Below are 12,467 nucleotides of genomic sequence, written 5' to 3'. Positions count from 1 at the left end.
CCATAAAACAAGAAATTATGAAAACAATAAATATGTTCATTAACAAATGCTATAACGTTTTTTTCAATTAGATTGTCAAGTAATGTAAAAATTTACCAAAGAAGCAAAAACAAAACAGCGAAAATGCGCAATTATGCACAAAAATCACGAAATTTTGTATGAAAACTCGTAGTAACAGAACCAAGAAGCCGATATTTTAAAAAACATCCACCACAAAGATTAGTTTGTATCTTATATGAAAGAAATTTTGACCTGTATTTACTTACAATAAGCTAGAAGTTGGACAGAAATAAGGTAAATTAACAATTTCAAAAAATCAATGAGTTTTATTAAAACAAATATATTCAATGCCATAAGAGACATTAGATAGCAACCGAATGCATTGTACAGTTTCCCTTACACCTCTTGAAGAAACCATATTCGCATCTTTGATTGGTTAGACATAGTAATCAGAATGCAAAACGAATGACAATTGAAGGCAAACACAAGAAATAAGTTAAAGTTTTCTAACTCTTCTTCAAAGCCATAAAAACCATTAGGTTCTCTGAAAACATACCACTCACAATTCTCTAGGATGAACATATCGATGGGCCAAAATTGACTGAACAAAAAAACCCATTTGAGTATGTAGTTCCTCCCTCCCAACTATAGTGGGGGTCGCAACAATAACTTCAGTTCAAAGGAAAAATCTAGAAAATTAAAACGTAATAGCACAGAGACGTCAGATTTTCCATCGAATCCGTTCGTCTCAATTCAGCTTGTCGCCAATGCCGTTGAGCATGCACTTTTAAGAAAACAAAAATGACCAGTTAAAAATTCTGCTCAAGAACTGGCAAGAGACTAAACCCTAAAAAGTGGGTAAATAAATTAACTCTTTGTTAATAACGGCTTTAATTCCACGAAGATTCACATAGTTTGTGCTCAATGTCAGAAAGTGCGACTAGTGCTAAATGTAAAAATTTACCGAAGAAGAAAAAACAAAACAGCGAAAATGGGCAATTATGACACAAAAATGGGCACAAAAATCACGAAACTGTATGAAAACTCGTAGTACCAAAACCAAGAAGCCAATATTTTAAAACATCCACCACAGAGATTAGTTTGTAGCTTATATGAAAAAAAATTGACCTGTATTTACTTACAATGAGCTAGAAGTTGACAGAAATAAGATAAATTAACAATTTCAAGAAATCAATGAATTTTTCTAAAAAAACAAATATAATCAATGTCATAACAGAATTTAGATAGCAACCGAATGCATTGTACAGTTTCCCTTACACCTATTGGGGAAGCCATATTTGCATCTTTGATTGGTTAGACATAGTAATCAGAATGCAAAACGAATGACAAAGGCAAACACAAGAATTAAGTTAAAGTTTTCCAAAACTCTTCTTCAAAGCCATAAAATCCATTAGTTTCTCTGAAAACAAACTACTTTTTACATTTGGAGCTGTCATTAATGAAGCCGTGAATAGAAAATTTTGTCTGTAATTAACATTGAAAACAATAAAAGCAAGACATTTTTCAAAAAGGCAGTAGCAAAAAAATGAAAAAAAAATCTAATTGAAAGAATCCATGATAATATCAAACCCATCCTTAATTGTGCTGCGCGTCCAACAAACTACCCAGGTGTTCCAAAGGTTTGCGATTTAGACCAATTGTTGAGTGAAAAATTTCAAAAATCAAAAAAGGCTAGAGGACCGCCCATTATTTTAATCCTGTGAAAAAAAAAAGCAAAAACTTACAAAAATGGACGAATACTAAAAAGTCAAATATTTTATGAAAACTCGTTGTACCCAGAACGAAGACAATTTGAGGAAAATGAAATAGTTATAAATTGCAAACTGTTGTTCAATAGATAAGGGATGTCACTTATCGAGAGAGAAACTAGGCTACAATTAACAGAAATAAGATTGGCAAAGCTCAGAAATCCAGTCTTTTTTCAAATATTTTCATAATTCATGGCCTACATAAGCTTTTGATAGAGTAGACAGTTTATCTTGCAACTTAATCAAAAACTAATTGGACCTGTTATTATTGAGACTATAAAATAAATAATATTCAATACAAGCAGAACTAACAAAAATTCGCAAACAAATTTACGACACCATAGTATTGAAGCCGTTAAATTTATAAATATTGCCCACGAGAAAATAAAATCTTCACTTGCGTCTCCATTGAACATCATAAGGTCCTTTGTAAAACGACTATCTCAGAATGATATCACAAGAAACACAAATTGAGAAGTAGCTAAAACTCACAAAATTCTTTTGAAACAAATTGTCTAAGGCCTCAAGACATCAGTCAAAACGTTTAACCAACAGAACAATTATTGTTTGGTTCAACAAAAAAACTAACGAGACCTCTCAATAACGGGGTTAAGTTACCAAAATGATACAAATGTTTGAAAGACAAAAAACACGAAAACCAGAACAAAAGGGGATAAATTGAAGAAAACTTATTTTTCTGAAAATTAATTTGAAAGTCAATAAAAAACATTGACTATATACAGATATCAGTTATTAAGTTCATAAAATATCTTTAGTTGGCCATTGAGACCTTTTATTACCCAATATTTGGAATACGACAACAAAAGTTAACAACAAATACAGGGCAAAAAATTCGACCAAATTCTGCAAGAGAACTGTGTCGCATTCCTTAAAACAAGAAGTTATGAAAACAATAAAAATGTTAAGTTACAAACTTTGTAACGTTTTTTTCAATTAGATTGTTAAGTAATGTAAAAATTTAACACAAAAGAAAAAACAAAACAGCGAAAATGGGCAATTATGACACAAAAATGGGCACAAAAACAATGAAATTGTACGAAAACTCGTAGTACCAAAACCAAGAAGCCAATATTCAAAAAAAAAATCCACCACAAAGATTAGTTTGTATCTTATATGAAAGAAAGTTTGACCTGTATTTACTTACAATGAGCTAGAAGTTGACAGAAATAATAAATTAACAAATTCAAAAAATCAACGAATTTTTCTTAAAACATATATAATCAATGTCGTAAGAGAATTTAGATAGCAACCGAATGCTTTGTACAGTTTCCTTACACCTATTGAAGAAGCCATATTTGCATCTTTGACTGAGTAGACATAGAAATCAGAATGCAAAAAGAATAACAATTAAAGGCAGAACACAAGAATTCAGTTAAAGTTTTCTAAAACTCTTCTTCAAAGCCATAAAAAACATTAGATTCTCTGAAAACATACTATTTTTACATTTGGCCTCATTTATACGTAAATGGGAGCTGCCATTAATGAAGCCGTGAATAGAAAATTTTGTCTGTAATTAACATTAAAATCAATAAAAGCAAAATATCTTTTAAAAAAGGCAGCACCAAAATAAAAATGAAAAAAAAATCTGATTGAAAGAATCCATGCTGACATCAAACCCATTCCTGATTTTGCTGCGCGCCCAACAAACTACCCAAGTGTTCTAAAGGTTTGCGATTAAGACCAAATGATTAGTGAAATATTTCAAAAAACAAAAAACAATGATGCACATTGGAAAATTATCAGTCTAAGCTTGCAGAAAAACGGCAAAAATTAATTCCAGCAGACTTTTATAGGACGCCGAATTTCAGCTAGCTCTCTTTGATTTACCGAGACTGTGTCAGCGATTTCTAGGTCTCCATCTTCGACAAACTTCAACAAAGTGGACCAAAAACGCATATTTTGTGCAATTTTTGATAAAAGTCTGATTTTGAAAATGTTAAAAAAACTCCAATCAAACAATTCAGCAACGCTCTTCTGTCTCTTAAGATACCCATAACAATCTACCGCTAAAAACTTAAACTCAATTTAAATTATACTCGCAAAACAGCCAAATTTTAGCAAAAATCAAGGAAATGTGAATATTCACTGTCGAATATTCGCAAAATCTTAAACATCGATAACTCCCTGTAACAAAATTCGAAAAAATCTTTTTAATGCCATATCCTAGGATGTTCCTGCTTTTTAATGATACCACTCACAATTCTCTAGGATGAATATATCGATGGGCCAAAATTGACTGAACAAAAAACCCATTTGAGTATATAGTTCCTCCCTCCCCACTATAGTGGGGGTCGGAACAATAATTTCAGTTCAAAGAAAAAATCCAGAAAATTAAAAAGTAATAGCACAGAAACGTCAGATTTTCCATCGCATCCGCTCGTCACTAGTCAGCTTGTCGCCAACGCAGTTGAGCATGCACTTTTAAGAAAACAAAAATGACCAGTTAAAAATTCTGCTCAAGAACTGGCAAGAGACTAAACCCTATAAACTGGGTAAATAAATTAACTCTTTGTTAATAACGGCTTTAATTCGGCGAAGATTCACATAGTTTGTGCTTAATGCCAGAAAGTGCGACTAGTGCTAAACATTTAACTAAACATTTGGTATTTTCTTGCAATAGCGAACGAAAATACATAGAAACAGAAATTACAGAAGAAACTTTGGGAAAACACTTGGCCAAATAGAGAAAAGAGGAAAACACGAAAAATTAAAGCAAAAATAGTCGTCAGAACTAATTTTTAAAAAATGACCCAGAAGTCATGAAAAATTGCAAAATATCAGCGAAAAAAAGGAAAATTTGATAAGTTCGCAAAATGAAAGCTTAAATGTCCCTGATATTATTTATTAGTTCCAATATTATTTCTTGGTAAATGTTAGCAAGAATTGCCAATTTTGCTACAATTAAGATGAAATTTGCCAAGATAAACGCATAATTATAACTATGCGTTTATCTTGGCAAATTTTATCTTAATTGTAGCAAAATTGGCAATTCTTGCTAACATTTAACATGAAGTGCTATACTGTAGACAATGAGAAACTATGAGAGCAGTTCAAAATCAACGACAAGGAGAAACTATATTTCAAGATTAAACAATAAACTACCCATGGGAAACATTGAAAGTTATTGAAAGTGGGCAATAAAAAATTCATGCATTTTGTCACCAACTTTCGAAAGCCGAACCAAATTCCACGAGAGTAGTGAAAAATGAGGACGTCTACCGCACAGAAAAAGGATCCCTCCCTCTAGTAGCCTCGCAACCACTTTCTATATATTTCTAACAACTATTTTTTGTATTTTAGATGCTTCCTTACCACCTGGGCCATAGGATCATGATTTTTATGTTTTAATGTTTAACCAACTGAACCAAGATGGCTTTATTTCATGACTTGATTTTCAGTTGAAATATTCACTATATAATGTGTTAACAACTGTTACTTTTCTGAATTATATTGCATTTGAACCTTTCAGCAGTTGGTTCTTGTAGTGCACTGGTTTAGGCATTAATCTAGAGTTGTTAAAGTGCAATTTTGACTTAGGTTCGAGACTGGATGGGAGGGATCCTAAAACTGTACCCCCCTTTTTTCACTACTCACGAGTTTTAGCAAGTAATACTTCGCAAAATTCTTCAATTACCCTAAAATTGTATTGCTCAAATTTATTTTTAATTAAGTACTTTAAAGGAAATTCAGATTATCAATTGTTCTTAAGAATCAGAATCAGGGCAGAGTAGATGTAAAAACAGCTAATTGTTACCTGAATCCGTAAATTTAGAAACAAAGCCGGTTTTTCTTGAGATAATAGGACAATATAAGTTTGAAAAGTAGACATAGCCCTCATACAGAAATTAGACAACTTGAGAATATTGGAGGAAAATAACCAATAAGCAGCACTAAGCAATACATAGAATTTGCCCACAGAATATTAAATTTTTCATGAAAAGCGGAGACAGACATTTGATAGGATCAATTTCTGTAAAGACAAAATTTCTGTAAACAATTTTTAAAAAGGTATAACTGCACCTTAGAGAAGCTATTGTGACTCTTTTCTTTTTCAAAAACAATTATAAATGAAGCAAACATTCAACAAAAAAAAATAATTCGGAAAAAAAAATATCTCAGCCCACAATTTGCTCTGAATAAGAATGAGATTAAAAAAGAAAAATTTCGAGGAAATGTCATCCAAAAATAAGCAAGATTTTTATTAACAAAGTTTTACTCAACGGCTTAGCATTCAACAGCTAAGATTTTAACTTGTAAGCTAGCTCTTGAATAAACGCTCGAACTTTCAAAATGTTTTGACTTCACGCTCAAATTATCATAACAATTTGTGTTGTATAGTTTATAATCTCTTATCGAAATTCATCCGAAGGAATAGCCCGGGGCAACCTTTGATTTTTCCAGCATTTTCCAAGATTCTTTCAACATTGTCTATATTTCATGCATTTTTTAATTGGTCAAAATAAAACTCGAATATTTATGTCACGCAGTCTAGAAAGATAAAAAGAGGTACCCTATGAACAGTTACGTCGCGTAGACTTATGCGCCAAAAAATCTAACGAGCCCTCTAATCAAACGATTAGGCGCTCTCCATGTTATTGTTGCTATTAATGTTGCCAAAAAAAATTGGGAGAACTTTATTGCTAGCCCCTTTTTTGTTGAGAATTTTTGACTTTCTTGAGGGCACCTCAGACCAACAAATTTGGCATCAAATTCAAGCTCTCTGCCTCTAGAATTTCACTACAAAAAGAAAATTCAGGAGTTCTGCTTTTTGAAAAAAATGTGGCAACAATTTTGCCTTATAATGTAACGCATTTTTGCCTCATTTTTGACCGAAATTAGCTCAAAATTGGTCAAAATTCAGTGAATTCAGACCACTAAAGGTTTTTTTAAGGGTATCAAACAAAAAATTATATCTTTTTATTATGTCCCCATCTAGGAGAAAAACAAAAAAATGATTTTTTTTGTGTGAAAGTTTCGAGAAAAATTCAGCCAACAATTTGTAATTTTTTATGACTTCCTGACCTTTTCTCACCCCTTTTAACCGAAATTTTTGTCCAATGTTCCTTCAAATTGGGAACTTGTAAGTCCCGAGAATCAGGTTGAAAATTGGATTAGATCTGTCTATTAATGGTTAATTGAAAAAGAGAATATTTGAAAAATCAAAAGAAAAATTGTTGTTCTTTCAAATACAATCTGAAAAAACTATAAAATTGTTTTTCAATATCACGCACACTGTCTGCATGCACCATTAACTGAAAACCAACCAGCAATGACTGATTATGAATTGCGCTATTGTTTGGGCTACACTGATTTGAATAAGAAACATCAAAATTATTTTGATAACATTTTTAAAAATTTTGACCTTACTTTAGTCCTCATTTGAAGTTCCTTCTTTCATATTTGTGTGAATCATAACAAAAAAAACCTTTGTTAGTAGTTGAAGACTTTTTTAAGAACTCTTCATAAATTTTATTTACTTTGAATTCAATTGAAAGTGAAATTTTTGCCGCAATTTTCATTGCATTGGGTCGGAACACGTAGCTAAAAACAAACAGTTTAAGTTCCGAAAGTTCCAAGTGGTTACTTTTATAGTACGAGAAAAACATGTTTCTGCAAGTTTTCGTTGATATACCATATGACCAGTTATGTCGCGTAGACATATGCCCCAACAAATCTAACGAGCCGTCTAAACAAACAATTAGGCGCTCTCCATGTTATTGTTGCTACTATTGTTCCAAATTTATGCTAGCCCCAATTTTTTGTTCAGACCGTTTTTGACTTTTTCGAGGGCATCGCAGACCAAATTTTTCACTAGCAGTTAATTAATTTGCTAATTGATTTGGGATAACAGGAATATTTGAAATAATTTGGTATAACAGTAAAAGCAGCAGTCATATGACTGCTACTTTTACTGTTAAACCAAATTTATTCACAAATTCCGGTTATCCCAAATCAGTCAGCAAATTAATACACTGCTAAAGATAAATTTGTACTTGTGCCCAACAAAAATTAATGATAGGTCTCAATTGCTCTCTAATAATGTTTATATTAAAGTTATTTAATAATAAAAGTTACTTTGAAGTCAATTGAAAGTGAAATTTTTGCCGCGATTTTCATTGCATTGGGTCGGAACACGTAGCTAAAAACAAACAGTTTAAGTTCCGAAAGGTCCAAATGGTTATTTTTATAGTACGAGAAAAACATATTATCGCAAGTTTTCGTTGATATACCTTGCCATCGTTGTATTTTACCAGCTATTTCGCGTAGGCTATACCCCCAACAAATCTAACGAGCCATCTAACTTTTTTTGCAAATTTGAATCAAATCTGCTACTTTTTGCCCGCATTTCAGATCGCCATCTTTCGTTCTAAACACTTCTTATGGAAAGTTTTATCGCGTTCTTCATTAGGTTGCCAATTTTAATCTGTCTTAACTAGTATTTTGATCCCTTAGACATAACATGTTTGAAATAGTTTTTCTATTAGAGATTTTTCCGAATTGTGTAACTACATTTGCAGAAATCAAACAAGCAGTCAAAAATGCGTTTTCTTTTTTGTTTCTTATTGAATTGTATTGTCAGGACCTGTGCTGCTATGTTTCTCAATTTCTTACACAGATTGAGTCATTTCAAAAACGTTTGCCGCTTTCTATGTAACTACCAGAATTTTTCCGTTCCTCTTAACATTTTGTTTTGCAGCTCCAGTTGAGGAGCCTGTGCTATTATAAAGTAAATTTTTATTTAAAACATTTCTCGTGCTTCAGAGGGTGCAATTAAAATACAATTACTACACTAGAGGGCACAGACGGAAAAACTCCTAACTGCCTAAATCATTTCTTGACTCCTTCATGCTTCTAATTTTTTCCATTGTGTAACGAAAAGGACATTTTAAAAGACGTTACTAAGAAAAAAGTGGAGATAATTTTGTCTCGTTGATAGTAAGAGCCAACTAAACGAATAAATTACGACAGTTAAAACAAAAAAAGGTTTCAGCTTCAAATTAGGTGCTTTTTTGAAACAAAATATCATGGCTACGAATAAGTTGAAATGAGCAGTGTTTAAATGAACGCAGGTGATTTGAACCCTTTTTCATTGATGATTTCGGGTTTCTTTTCGATTGTCTGGAAAACATGGAAACATATTATAATTACACTTTTTGGTGACTGCTGGAGCTAAATTTGCCAAAGTTTTGTCCATGATGTTCTCCCTGAGACAAACTCAGAGCGTTTTTAAAACAGTTATCTTTGAATCGGAAGCCAGGAATCAATTTCACAATCAGTTATAGACAAACACTGATGGAGCAAAATCAAAACCACCAATAATGCAAATCGAATTGAGACCTAAATGCTTTATTTTATAGCGAAAACACTTTTGAGAAAAAATTTTCATAATATTTACAAATTAGGTGCAACTAAGTATATTTTGTGAGAATGAAGGTTACTCAGGCTTTTGGTTCCTATGAAAACATACTTTTCTCTGTTGTTTGTTTCCAAGCTAAATAAAACTGACTTTTTCGTAACAGCTTGATAACATTTTTTGGCGTTAGCCCAAATGTTTCGGTGATACAATTTCAGAAATATTGATATATCTCATGCTTCCACAGTTATTTAAACCTTCTTGTTATTTAAGTTATTGTTGTTCAAGTTCTTTGACAATTTTTGTCATTCATTCGAGGAAAACATTTTTCCAAATGCTCTGTTTCTAATTTCAATTAAATAATGCTCTCAAAGGCATTGACACTATTAACACTTACGAACTTCCATACATTTTGTCTTTTTGGCCAGCACTCTTAGTTGTCAGAAAATGTCTCAGCAAGCCATCGTTATTTTCAATTAGCGTTTAACAAAAACGGTTTTTGGGGACAAGAGCATCAAAAATTTCGGTCAACTAAAATGTTTTTTTTTAAAAAAAATCTGGTATTGTCCGTTTTAGGAAAAGGCCAAAAATGTTCACCTAAGGGTTAAAAGAAATTGCCAGGCGCCACGTCAAGGGAAACACGAAAAATAAAGACAAAAACTGGAACAAATAAGACCCTTTTCACGCATTAAAAACGAGGCTATTTTCACCGGCTTTTGTGTTTCAGAAAAATGTGTACAGAATTATGTCAAGTCACATGATTTTTTCCTTTGGGTCATTTTTGGAAATTTCCCAATATGCGAGTCAGCTGGTTGCAAAGGTTTAATTTGCTTCTTTCCTAATCACGAATGGCTTCAGATAGAAAACTTTAAAGCGTGGCACTTGATTGGATACAGTTCTCAAATATTACTCTATAATTTTATATCCTCCACGCTTGAGTCCTCGTCAGACAGAACTTTCACAAAAGAGCCGCAAAAAATTTTCATATAACTTGGTTTAATAAATTCCTTACTTGTTTGGGACAATTTACAATGGTTTAATTCCTTACTTTGTTTAGAACAATTTACATAATTCATAAATTGCAAATTTACTCTATTATTAGTGACGACATTCTTTGTTAACTTGTTGCACATGAAGTGGAAACTTGGTTGACAATTTCTGTCATCTTCCGGGTCATCCATGTGATGTCAATTGTGATTGACCTAGTGGATGATTTTCAACTACTCTGCTAAGGCTTTCTTGGTTTCCTTTATCCTCTCGCTGAAATAATCGCGTTCCACACGCTGCAAATGCATCACACGCTTGTATCTCGCACTCACTTCTATTGGTATCGATTGTCTCATTTCAACTCTAAATCCAGGATACACTTGTTCATTATCGAAGATCGCCACTTTATCGGGTGGTTCAAGACCAATCTTACTGACTTCCCAGTCTACACAGGAGTCGTAGTTATAAATTGAATCTTCCCTTTTGGGGGGTGCGCAAAAACTTGAATCTCCGAGTCCACTTTCCCCCATCAGCACAAAGGCAATGAACACCACACGGTCAGCTCGGTGATACCTAACAATTCCATCAGAGCCACTAGCATGCACAGCTCCGCAAAATTGCATCGCATATTCAAGTTGGGGCGAAAAGTAACAAACTCCATTTGCAGCCAACTCGCCATTGGAACCACCAAAGTTGTGTTCACAAATTTTGTCCATATTTTCCCATTTTGTACCATGATACAGCAGCACTTCGTTTAATTTCTCAACTCCAAGCCTGGCAATCATTTCCCTTCTTTTCTCACAGTATGCGTGCTTAAGATTCGAATTTTCGTTTGGAACCACGCTAATGCTAGAATAACGAAAATGCTGCTTAAAATGATGCTTGATAGTCGAAATCATATTCTTGTCTAGATTCAAGTTCGGAAGTTGACGGTTCAGTTGGTCCAGATAATCCATTGTAGCTGGTCTCCTACAAATGTCCCTTTTTGTACCCGTGAGCCTATTCTTTTGCTTCCATTGCTTAAGATTGAGATCATGGTTGGATCTATTTAATACTAACAGCTTCTCCCCTGCTTTCAGCCTTTCATCTAATTCCTGGTCGATATTTACAAAGCCACTTTCGTGTTTGCTGTACCTGACCCAATTAGTACTTGCTCTGGTATCTAGAACACATTTTTCCAGCAAATCTGGAAATACTGAAATGCCATGTGCATAAAGAGGGTCATTATCAAGCCAAAACCATCTCCAGGCCATTGGTCTTCCAGAACGGTCTTTTTCATATTCCAAGCGCTTAAAAACAAATCCTAAGTTCGTGCAAAGAATATCTCCATTTGGTTGGAAATATATGCCTTTGTTCAGTATCCAGTTTGTCGGAGAACAAAACGCTTGCTCGAAGCATCCGGACTGCTCTTTCGTCAACCTCTGCCACGTCCATTTATTGTCTTCAGAGCGAACACAATTAATCCACATGTAATCGACGTCATCTACCTTGTACAATGGGCAGTGAGGCTGGCGACACGGTCTTTCGCTATGACTCAAAGGACACAATAGCTTCATGTCAAAAACATTCTGATTAACGAGCGGTACAGGTGTTTCAGGCGGAAGAACTTTAGTTCCTATTTCTGTTTCTATGCCTGGCACAAAACTGGCAGCAAGAAGGCCTTCAGATAACCCGTTAGCCGAAGATGCAGTTTCATTCGTCGCGCTCAACTCCTCGTATCCCAGATTAAGATTGCTCAAATTACCGGCAGCTCGTATACAAAACTCCTCGTCACTTTCATAAGTCAATTCGGATGAGTTACTGCTATGTTGACTATTTGTCTTACGGACAGAATGTGATCTATGACTACTCTTCGACGTCCGTTCAATGCAAGAAGTATCGGTGACAGCATACAAGCGTTCACGCACAGGTGAAGTTCTTGGTGACCGTGATTGTGGCGGTATTCCAGCGTCCAAAAGAGAGGATTGTAACGGTGATTTCGAAACGTTATCTGTAACCGTAGAACTGCGCGCTGCATGTACATTTATGGAAATCGGGTGCGACTCCTTCACCTTCGGCGATGGCTGGGCAAACCTTTCATCTTTCGGTTGAGTACATTTAGGCGTGGAATCGGTGTTTCCCCAGTCGTTCATTTCGTCGAGGCATTTTACGACTGCATTTACGTTCACTTTGGCGTATAGCGATGCACATGCTCTGGCGTTAGATATGTCGAAGCAGGCATCGATTAGTTTCTGGTTATGTTGCTTCTGTTTTGTCAAATCATGAGACCTCCCAAAAGGACATCGACTTTCTGGATTCTTGACGCAATCGTGTTGAGAGAACGCATCGACCACCTT

This window comes from Convolutriloba macropyga, chromosome 7 (assembly GCF_964194025.1).
Source record: "Convolutriloba macropyga chromosome 7, txConMacr16.3, whole genome shotgun sequence".
Lineage (NCBI taxonomy): Eukaryota > Metazoa > Xenacoelomorpha > Acoela > Convolutidae > Convolutriloba > Convolutriloba macropyga.
Note: the sequence above shows the minus strand (reverse complement) of the source record.